We start from the raw sequence: 12013 nt of genomic DNA on the forward strand, positions 1-12013 counted from the left end.
ACCACAGGCGTGTGCCACCACACTCGGCTAATTTTTTGTATTTTTAGTGGAGACAGGGTTTCACCATGTTAGCCAGGGTGGTCTCAATCTCCTGACCTCGTGATCCGCCTGCCTCAGCCTCTCAAAGTGCTGAGATTACAGGCGTGAGCCACTGCACCCAGCCAGATTTGAATTTTTAAAAGATCACCCTGGGTATCCCACGGAGAAGAGATAGTAGGGAAACAGGGAATCCAGAGATAGTAGGGAGCAGGGAATCCAGTTTGGAGACTGCTATAATAGTACATGGAGAGAAGCTAGTTTGAACCCTGATGGGAGTGGCAGAGACAGTGAGAAGAGGATGAATTGTTGACCTGTCCAAAGTGGGCTGTCATGCCCAGGAGAATTAGAATACAGCTCCCTCCCTGAGGCCCCGTTTGATTATTTGTTCATTTATCCTCTCATTTTTTTTCCTTTTTTTTTTTAGAGACAGGGTCTTGCTCTGTCATCCAGGCGGGAGTGAAGTGCGCAATTATAGCTCACTGCAGCCTCCAACTCCTGGGCTCAGGCAGTCCTCCTGCATCAGCCTCCTGAACAGCTGGGACTACGGGCATGCATCACCATGCCCGGCTAATTATTTTCTCATTCATTCAACAAATATTTGAGCACCACTCTGGGTCAGAAATTATGTCCGGTCTGCCAGGGAGAGGGTCTGCTGCTGCATCCATTGAGGGCTTGGAAGGCAAAGGGTGATGTCTGCAAAGGGATTGCTGCAGACCTCACAGCAGCCCCACAACTGCACAATATTTGGACATTGTCTTAGGGGGCCTGGCCTCATCTTCTTGCTGCCAGCCAGCCAGAGATTATTATTTTTTCTTGGCAGATGCAGAAACTGGATGCTCAGAGAAGGGACCAATCTGTTCAAGGTCACCCACCCTGAGCTAGAGGCAGCCTTGGAACCTGAGTATCTGGGCTCTCACCCTCTTCTCTTCCCCCTGCAGTCTGGCTGCCCACATTGGTTTGTTTCATGCTCAGAGAGTCCCTCCATCATTCTCAGGCAGGAGGGGAAGCTGCAGACAGAGGGACGCTTGCTCCCCGCCTCTCTGAGTCCAGCTCCGGTCTCGAGATTGCTGTATTATTAGTAACAGCCCACGTCTGCGCAGTGCTTAACGGCCTCCAGTGAGCCAGGGGACTTTGCATGCAATATCTCATTTGATCCACCTGGCCAGCCACAACTGGGAAGTGAAAATTACTGTCCTCATTTTACAAGTGGGGAAACTGAGGCTCGAAAACTGTATGCACTCATTGAATTACATTGAGGTTCAAAGACACACAACAAATACATATGCACCAAATTCGGATCCCCTGCTGCTGTGGGATGCCAAAATGAACAGGATGTGGACTCTGCACCCTGAAGGAGACAGCCTAGTGGGATATAATGCATATACATTCCTAGGCCTTGTGTAAGACCCCATGTGGGGGACCTTGCAGAAGAAATGTTATGGGCATCAGAGGCAGAAGAAAAGGTCCTGCCTAGTAGAAGTTCTGGGAAGCCTTCTGGAAGAGCAAGCATTTAGCTGGGGTTGAAGGACCTGGATTTGGGTAGCTGGGGAAAGGGAGATGGGCTCCCTCCATATCTTCTCCCAGCATCCTGCATCCTAGGCTTTTTCCGTTGGTGGGTCTTTTTTTTTTTTTTTTTTTTTTTGAGATGGAGTCTCGCTGTATTGCAGTGGCGTTATCTCGGCTCACTGCAACCTCCGCCTCCCAGGTTCAAGCGATTCTCCTGCCTCAGCCTACCGAGTAGCTGGGACTACAGACGCTCGCCACTGCGCCCAGCTAATTTTTGTGTTTTTAGTAGAGACAAGGTTTCACCATTTTGGCCAGGCTGGTCTTGTACTCTTCGCTTCAAGTGATCTGCCCACCTCGGCCTCCCAAAGTGCTGGGATTATAGGTGTGAGCCACCGCACCTGGCCCAATGTGTCATTATTTTATGCACGTATTAGGCACTCAACTTTTTTTTTTTTTTTTTTGAGACTGAGTCTCGCTCTGTTGCCCAGGCTGGAGTGCAGTGGCATGGGGACAAGGGGGTGATGGACAGGAGCCCTTAATTGGTGGGATCGTTAAAAATTATGCAGCCCTGTATTTAGGAGGCTGAGGCAGGAGAATGGCATGAACCTGGAACCCAGGAGGCGGAGCTTGCAGTGAGCCTAGATCGTGCCACTGCACTCCAGCCTGGGCAACAGAGCGAGACTCTGTCTCATAAAAAAAAAAAAAAAAAAAAAATTATGCAGCTCTGGGAGCTGGGATCACAACCTATTCTCACCACTCACCACCCTTAGCTCAAACTGCTTGGCTGGATTTTGAAACTTTTGAAACCATCGCCAAAGGATGCTGGGTGCAGGTGGCATGTGTTAACTCTAAGTTCTTGCTGGACCTGAAGGATACCCTTATACCCCAGTCTCACCCAGGTCCCCATCTCTGTGGGGCAGGTGAAGACTTGATCTGAATCACTGAGGACTGGGGAGGTTGATCTCTTTTTTTTTTTTGAGACGGAGTCTTGCTCTGTCGCCAGGCGGGAGTACAGTGGCGCCATCTCAGCTCACTGCAACCTCTGCCTCCTGGGTTTAAGTGAGACTCCTGCCTCAGCCTCCTGACTAGCTGGAACTACAGGTGCACGCCACCACGCCTAGCTAATTTTTGTATTTTTAGTGGAGATGGGGTTTCACCATATTGGCCAGGATGGTCTCAATCTCTTGACCTCGTGATCCATCCACCTCAGCCTCCCAGAGCGCTCGGATTACAGGCGTGAGCCACTGCACCCGGCCGGTTTTTCCTATTTTACAGATGAGAATAACGACTGCAAGATGTGGGCCGGGCGCAATGGCTCATGCCTGTAATTGCAGTACTTTGGGAGACCAAGGTGGGAGGATTTCTTGAGCCTAGGAGTTTGAGACCAGCCTGGGCAACACAGGGAGACCCCTGCCCCTCATCCATCTCCTGTCCCAGAAAGTAAAAATAAATAAACAAACAAATAAATAAAATAACTGGGCCTAGCTACTAGGGAGGCCGGGGCAGGAGGATCACTTGAGCCCAGGAGGTTGAGGCTGCAGTGAGCTATGATGCCCTCCAGCCTAGGCAACAGAGCAAGACTCTGTCTCCAAAAAAACAAAACCGAAAAAGACTGCAGGGAGCTCAGTGGCTGCCAAACATCACAGCTAGAACTGGAGTCCATGCTTCCAACACAGCCCCATCCTACAACCTCATCCTCCCCCGGAGGAAGCCCTTCAGGGGCCTGCCTCAGTCTGCGTGTGGGGAAACGGGGTCACCCCGCTGGGCTTTCTGTAGCAGTTTGTGCAGATGGAAGAGACGCCCCAGCTGCCTGGCCTGGTGGCCTCCACCTTCCCCTAGCAGCCGTCCCTCTTGCGTGGATTGGGTCCATCCCAGCAGCTTCCAGGATGAGTCTCGGGCACCTGGCCAGGCGCTCAGCGCCTTCTTTCCCTGTCTCCATCTCTGGCAATCTGTCTTCCTGTCTGTCCCTCTGTCGGATCCTCATCTCTCTCTGGAGCTGTTTCCACCACGGTGTGTCTGTTACTTTTCATTACCCTTTTCTCATCTCTATTATTATTATTTGTTTTGTCTTCCTCAAGGTTTCCTCCCTGATCTTTCTCCTATCTCAGGGATGGCCTCAGGACTTCCAGCCCCTTAGGAATCACAGTGGCCCCTGCTCTTCCTGGTCCCTCTCCTCTGCTGCCTACAAGAGCCAGTGGATAAAAAAAAAATTACAGGCCAGCCGCTGGGGCTCACACCTTTAATCCCAGCACTTTGTGGGGTCGAGGCAGGCGGATCACACCTTTAATCCCAGCACTTTGGGAGGTTGAGGAGGGGGGATCACTTGAGGCCAGGAGTTTGAGACCAGCCTGGCCAACATGGCAAAACCCCATCTCTACTAAAAATGCCAAAATTAGCCAGGCATGGTGGTGGGCACCTGTAGTCCCAGCTACTCGGGAGGCTGAGGCAGGAGAATCGCTTGAACCCGGGAGGTGGAGGTTGCAGTGAGCCGAAATTGTACCGCTGCACTCCAGGCTGGAGGACAGAGTGAGACTGTCTCACACACAAAAAAAAAATTACAAAGGAGGGGGATCCCATTGTCATGCTCCAATCTGTTCAAGCCTTTGGCTTCCTCTTCCCTCATTATGAAGCCCAAGAATCCCACCCTATCCCCATCTTACAGAGGTGGATGTGTTGCCCAGAGATCAGGCTTACCGAGTGAAATTAGAGCATGTCAGGGCCTCTGTCCCAGGCAGAATGGAAAGGTGTGGAAGCCCAAGGCCCTGGCTACCCCACCCATCATGCTGCCCCTTCCAGACACCTTGGGCAAACCCCTTTCCTCAAAGCTCAGGTTCTGCAGCTCCGTGAGCTGTCCCTTTGCCCAAACCACCTGGTCCTAGGTGGGATTCCTGAAACCTTTGGTCCCTGATTGTAGTTTTCCTCCTTCTCCAGCCCCTGCCTCATCCTGGGGAATTCCTGCATTGACAGCACACGACATCTTCCATCAGAGCACGTCAGGGTGAACCTTCTCAAACCTGGGCTTCAGCCCACATCCATATCAGCCCCCCATGACCCAGGGGTTTCTGTGGATCTTGGGGGACCTCCCAGAACCAGGACACTCCACTCTCCTTTTTTTTGAAACGGAGTCTCACTCTGTTGCCAGGCTGGAGTGCGGTGGCACGATCTCGGCTCAATGCAACCTCTGCCTCCTGGGTTCAAGCAACTCCCCAGCCTCAGCCTCCCTAGTAGCTGGGACTACAGGTGTGTGCCACCATGCCCAGCTAATTTTTGTATTTTTAGTATAGACTGGGTTTCACCATGTTGGCCAGGATGGTCTCAATCTCTTGACCTCATGATCCGCCCACCTTGGCCTCCCAAAGTGCTGGAATTATAGGCGTGAATCACCGTGCCCAGCCACTCCACTCTCTTGATGCTCTGGCACCTCTACTCCATTGTCCCCCTCTACCTATTCTTCAGGGTGCCCCAGGCCTCCAGCCCCTGACTGCCTCCTTCTTTCCTTTCTCCACCTTGGCCAATCTGAGCACTCACTTCTTCGGTATATTGAACTCCTCATCCCCCAATCTCATGGCCGCAGTGGGCCACTGCTTGCTGTGGGTGGTCTGACCTTGGCTTTCTCAGCTCCTGGCCCAGGCTGCTGAGGGCCCTGGAGAAAACCACAGATGGGGGGCCCTCAAGGCCTGGTCTCCAGGCCCAGCTGGTACTCCAATGGCCAGTCCTTCCCCAGCGTCCTCCCCCACCCTCTCCGGAGGCTCCTGGAAACCTTCAGCCTGTTCTCCAGCCTCCTCCCATCCTCCTCCATGACTCAGCAGATGACTTTAGAGAAACACTTCTCAGAGAAACAGGTTCCCAGGGACCTGTCTGCTCTCTGCTCAGAAGTCCATTCACTCGCCTTCCACTTCAGTGGAACCTCCCCGAGTGCTCCAGACCTCCCCGTTTCCAGTTATCCACCTGTCCCTCCCACCTCCACCCCCTAACCCTCCAGCCTCACTCTCTCTAGGCTCCTGCAATTAAACCGTCCCAGGCATCTCCCAGCCTAATGAAGCCTTCCTATTGCCTGAAGCCACCAGCAGTATCAGCTCCTCCCTCCTTCATCTGACCATTAATTTACTGTTCAAAACAGTTGTTTCTAAATCTTTTTTCCTTTTTTTTCCTTAAGAGATTGGTTCTTGCTCTGTCACCCAGGCTGGAGTGCAGTGGTGTAATCATAGCTCACTGCAGCCTCCAACTCCCAGGCTCAAGCAATCCCCCTGCCTTAGCCTCCTGAGCATCTGGGATTACAAGTGTGGCTCACCACCCTCGGCTAATTTTTTGAATTTTTTATTTTATACACACGGGGTCTCACTCTGTTGCGCAGGCTGGTCTCCAACACCTGGACTCAAGAGATCTTCCCATCTTGGCCTCCTGTAGCGTTGGGGTTATGGGTGTGAGCCGCTGTGCCCAGCTGGGGCTCCAAATCTTTTTTTTTTTGAGACGGAGGCAGAGGTTTCAGTGAGCCCAGATCGCGCCACTGCACTCCAGCCTGGGCGACAGAGCAAGATTCTGTCTCAAAAAAAAAAGAAATGAAGGTCAACAGCTAGTTCATCTTCAGGTTTTGCTTCTCAGAACCTTTTGTTTATCTTACCCTCCCGCAGCCCCAGAACCTAGGAAATCCCCATGATGCCATCGCGCCCTCTTTATGTATGTATGCATTTTCTCTTTCTATGAAATGGGGTCTTAGTATGTTGCCCAGGCTGGTCTTGAACTCCCAACCTCAAGTGATCCTCCCACCTCGGCTTCCCAGATACCTGGCACTACAGGCACATGCCACCGTGCGTGGCTCATTGAGCACTTCTTAACTTTTTTTTTTGAGAAGGAGTCTGGCTCTGTCACCCAGGCTGGAGTGCAGTGGCACAATCTCGGCTCACTGCAACCTCTGCCTCCTCGGTTCAAGCCATTCTCCTGCCTCAGCCTCCCGAGTAGCTGGGATTACAGATGCATGCCTGGATAATTTTTGTTTGTTTGTTTTTCTGAGACAGAGTTTCACTCTTGTTACCCAGGCTGGAATGCAATGGCGCCATCTCTGCCCACCGCAACCTCCGCCTCCCAGGTTCAAGTGATTCTCCTGCCTGAGCCTCCCGAGTAGCTGGGATTATAGGCATGCGCCACCATACCTGGCTAATTTTGTGTTTTTAGTAGAGATGGAGTTTCTCCATGTTAGTCAGGCTGGTCTCAAACTCCCAACCTCAGGTAATCCGCCCACCTTGGCCTCCCAAAATGCTGGGATTACAGGTGTGAGCCACAGTGACTGGCCCATTTTTGTATTTTTTTTTTTTAATTTTTTTTTAGTAGAGATGGGGTTTCACCATGTTGGCCAGGCTGGTCTCAAACTCCTGACCTCAAGTGATCCATCTGACTTGGTCTCCCAAAGTGCTGAGATTACAGGTGTGAGCCACCGTCATTGAGCACTTCTGATCTGCACAGGATAGCTGGAGTTCAGATAACTTTGGCAAAGGCAAGAAAATTTAAAGGTTTTCATATTAACCCAAGTGTCTTGCTTTGAGCTGATGGATCATTGGTTCCTCATTTAGCAAAGGAGAGACAGAGATCCACAGAAGAGAAGTGATTGCTTTAAGGTTATGTAGCAAGTCATTGTTGGAACCAGGCCTCTAGGGTTCTATTTGCTGTCCTGGCTCCTGAATCCAGCATGGATGGCCGCAGTCTTGGGCAGTCCACCTGGCAACTGTACTCCCTCCAACTTCTCCAGTGGGGTCTTGACTTTGACTCACCCTGTCTCTTGCAGAGACCACACTCCTTCTCATTCCCATGAGGGGGCAGGTCATTCGCTTCTTCCCTCTGTCCCCTCCCTCACCTACCTACCTTCCTCTGCATCCTCCGATAGACGGGGTTAGACATAAATCCTGTTGGCCAAGCACGGTGGCTCACACCTGTAATCCCAGCACTTTGGGAGGCCAAGGCGGGCAGATGACCTGAGGTCAAGAGTTCAAGACCAGCCTGACCAACATGGTGAAATGCCATCTCTACTAAAAATACAAAATTAGCCGGGCATGTTGGTGGGCGCCTGTAATCCCAGCTACTCAGGAGGCTGAGGCAGGAGAATTGCTTGAACCCGGGAGGTGGAGGTTGCAGCAAGCCGAGATCGTGCTACCCTGGGGCTGGATGCCAAACCTTCATTTGTCCTAAGGTGCTCTTTGGCCTTATGTAATGCTCTGGGTTCATATTTCTCAAAGGGGGTGGTGTCGAGAGCTTAGCACCCCGTGTCGTGGCTATTGATGTCGTTGGTCATCTTTCCATTTCCATTGCACAGCAGGCATTATGGATGGAGAGAAGCACGTGGTGAAAACCTACTCTCCACTCCTGGAGAGTGTCCAATGTGGGGACAAAAGGGCTTCACACATTCTGGTGTCATTATTGATTGATTGATTGATGTGGAGTCTCGATCTGGTGCCCAGGCTGGAGTGCAGTGGTGCGATCTCGGCTCACTGCAACATTTGCCTCCCTGGTTCAAGAGATTCTCCTGCCTCAGCCTCCCGAGTAGCTGGGACTACAGGTGCGTGCCACCACACCTGGCTAATTTTTGTGTTTGGTGTCATCTTTAACAGCTGCTGGGCTGGGCGTGGTGGCTCATGCCTGTAATCCCAGTACTTTGGGAGGCTGAGGCGGGCAGATCATGAGGTCGGGAAATCGAGACTATCCTGGCCAACATGGTGAAACCCTATCTCTACTAAAAATACAAAAATTACCTGGCCGTGGTGGTGTGCGCTTGTAGTCCCCAGCTACTCGGGAGGCTGAGGCAGGAGAATCGCTTGAATCTGAGAGGCGGAGTTTGCAGTGAGCTGAGATTGCACCACTGCACTCCAGCCTGGCAACAGAGTGAAACTCTGTCTCAAAAAAAAAAAAGAAAAAAAAGCTGCTGGAAGCTGGGAGTGGAGGCTCACACCTTTAATCCCAGCACTTTGGGAGGCCAAGGTGGGGAGGATCACTTGAGGCCAGAAGTTTGAGACCAGTCTGGGCAACATAGCGAGATCCTCATCCCTACACAAAACAAGTTAGCTGGTCATGGTGGTGCCTGTAGTCCCAGCTACTCAGGAGGCGGAGGTAGGAAGATCACTTGAGCCCAGGAGTTGGAGGCTGCAGTGAGCTATGATCCCACCACTGCACTTAAGCCTGGGCAACGTAGTCAGATCTCGCCTCTACTACAAGTTAAAAAATTTTTTTTAAATTTAAAAATCTGTTAGGGAGAAGGAAAGTTATCCTTTTTCTTTTCTTTTTTTTTTTTTTTAAATGGAGTCTCGCTCTGTCACCCAGGCTGGAGTGGAGTGGCATGATCTCAGCTCACTGCAACCTCTGCCTCCCCCAGGCTCAAGCCATCCTCCTACCCCAGCCTCCCGAGTAGCTGAGACCACAGTCGTGCACCATCACACCCCGCTAATTTTTTGTATTTTTGGTAGAGATGGGGTTTCACCATGTTTCCCAGGCTGGTCTTGAACTCCTGAGCTCAAGCAATCCTCCCGCCTTGGCCTCTCAAATTGCTAGGATTACAGGCGTGAGCCACTGCACCCGGCCCATATTTTTTTTCTTTTAACCCCAGAGTGTAGTATAACAAAGCACGGGCCGAAGGTTCTGGGAATGTGAGAGCTGTCCCACAGTGGAAAGGTGACTTCGGGGAATGGTAAATTGCCTGTGGCTGGAGGTGTGCTAGGAAGGGCTGAGAACAAGGAGATGGAGAGCTGTATAAGGGATTTCCATCCCGGACAAGCTAGAGTCCCTCTGCAGTCCTTTCCAACTTAGCAATCCCAAACTCCAGGAAGACAGGAAGGGCACCTGGCTGGCTCTGAAACCTAGAAGGCACTGCAGGGTCCATGCCCCTGAGTCATCTTGACTGTGCTGGAAGCTGGAGGTGGAGATGGTACCTTTTGCCCCTGCCTGTCCCCAGGCTCAGAGCAAGGAGTTGGGGCTGAATGTCTGCACCTACCTCCTGCCCCAGTGCAGCCTGGGCTCCTGTCTGCCTGCTGCGTCAGCACTGGCGTTCTTATTACATGACCAAGTGGGATTTGCACTCTAGAAGAATTAGTGCTGGGCTGACTCGGCAGAATGGCCAACATCAGAAAATGCCAGCTCCTGCACCCCTTCCAGCCGGCTCCCGGGACCCCTCCTGGCTGTTTCCCTTCCTTTTCAGGCAACCCAGGCTGGCCTCCTTCAGACCACTGGTGGTGCACAAACCCTCTAGAGAGATTTGAAAACATAAAGATCCTCAGACCTCTCAGCACTGGAGACTCTGACCCACTATGTCTAGGTGGAGTCTGGGGCCGTATTCTAGATCAGCTTCCTCAAAGTGTTGGGGGACTGTGACGCACAGCTAGGCTGAGGACCACTGCTCAGCATTACCCATGAGCAGTGGTCTCTGTCCCCTGACTCCCCTGCCATTGCTGGACAGCTTCAGCTTATGGAGAAATCGCTTCCTTGAACTGAGCTGAAATTGATGGGCTCTCTGCCACTTAGAGTCCTCTAAAAACACAAAAACAGCCATCAGTGGTGGCTCACACCTGTAATCCTAGTACTTTGGGAGGCCGGGGTGGGAGGATTGCTTGAGACCAGGAGTTTGAGACCAGCCTAGGCAACACAGCGAGACATTGTCTCTAAAAAAAAAATCAAAATATTAGTTGGGCGTGGTGGTGCACACCTGCAGTCCCAGCTACTTGGGAGGCTGAGGTGGGAGGATCGCTTGAGCTTGGGAGGTTGAGGGCTGCAGTGAGCCATGATCACACGATTGCACTCCAGTCTGACTGACAAAGGGAGACCCTGTCTCAATACACACACATATGCACACACACACACGTGTGCACGCACACACACACACCCACCCACATACCCACCCACACACAAAGAAAAACCACAGGCTGCCATCATCCCCACCACTGTGGGTGCCCCACAAGTCATTTGTCCTCTGTTGGTATTCCAAGTACCAAAACACTCCAGATTCTTCTACGAAGTCGAAGAATACTGCTGTTCATTTCACAGTTCGATTCAAAGGGCATGGTACAGATTTCTCTTTAAGATTCAGTTGGGGAACCCAAGCTCTAGATTGGTAAAGTACTTGGCCTAAGTTCACACAGCTGGGTTTCAGGAGAAGATTGCAGCCCAGGCTCTTCTCCCTCCTGAGAATACTTGTCTCTTTGAGACAGCGGCCCATTTTTTTCATGGTGACACACATTCCCTTGGTGGGATAATTTTATTTTATTTTTTAAAGGAGTCTTGCTCTGTCACCCAGGCTGGAGTACAGTGGCGTGATCTCGGCTCACTGCAACCTTTGCCTCCCGGGTTCCAGCAATTCTCCAACCTCAGCCTCCCCAAGTAGCTGGGATTACAGACGTGTACCACCACGCCTGGCTAATTTTTGTATTTTTAGTAGAGACAGGGTTTCATCATGTTAGCCAGGATGGTCTTGAATGCTTGACTTCAAGTGATCCACCCGCCTTGGCCTCCCAAAGTGCTGGGATTACAGGCATGAGGCACTGCACTTGGCCTCCTTTAAAAAAATTTTTTCTTTAAATTTTTTGAGATAGCGTCTCACTGTGTTGCCCAGGCTGGAGTGCAGTGGCGCCATCATAGCTCACTGCAGCCTCCAACTCTTGGGGTCATGTGATCCTCCCACCTCAGCCTCCCAAAGTGCTGGGGTTATGGGGTTACAGGTGTGAGCCACAGTGCCTGCCCTGATTCCCTTCTTAAAGCAGAGAGTCTCCTTCATTGAACACAACTTCGCTGAGCACCTGCTCCATGCTAGGCTTGGAGATCAGAGATGGCTCAGACTGAGTCTGTGTCTTTGAGGAATATGACCCCAGGGAAGACAGACTCATATACATCTGAGTGCTATATGGTGGTCTGGGCTCTTCTCTAGAGAACATGGCAGGAGAGCCCACGGGGACTGAGAAGAGAGTGGTTAGTTCAACTCAGTGTCTGAGTCTGAAGGATGAGGAGGTCTGGGTCTAATGGGGGTGGGCATAGAAGGAGCTTTCAGCACAAGGAACAGCTTTTGAAAAAGCCCGGACTGGGCCAGGCGCAGTAGTTCACACCAATAATCCCAGAACTTTAGGAGGCCGAGGCAGGCGGATCACCTGAGGTCGGGAGTTCGAGACCAGCCTGACCAACATGGAGAAACCCCATCTCTAATAAAAATACAAAATTACCTGGGCGTGGTGGCACATGCCTGTAATCTCTTCTACTCAGGAAACTGAGGCAAGAGAATCACTTGAACCTGGGAGGCAGAGGTTATGGTGAGCTGAGATTGTGCCATTGCACTCCAGCCTGGGCAACAAGAGCAAAACTCCATCTCAAAAAAAAAGAAAGAAAAGAAAAAAAAATAAAAAGCCCAGACTACCCAGGTGTGGTGACTCATATGTATAATTCCAGCATTTTGGGAGGTCGAGGCAGGAGGATTGCTTAAGCCCAGGAATTTGGGACCAGCTTGGAC

This window comes from Hylobates moloch, unplaced genomic scaffold (genome assembly GCF_009828535.3).
Source record: "Hylobates moloch isolate HMO894 unplaced genomic scaffold, HMol_V3 SCAFFOLD_1, whole genome shotgun sequence".
Taxonomy (NCBI): Eukaryota; Metazoa; Chordata; class Mammalia; order Primates; family Hylobatidae; genus Hylobates; species Hylobates moloch.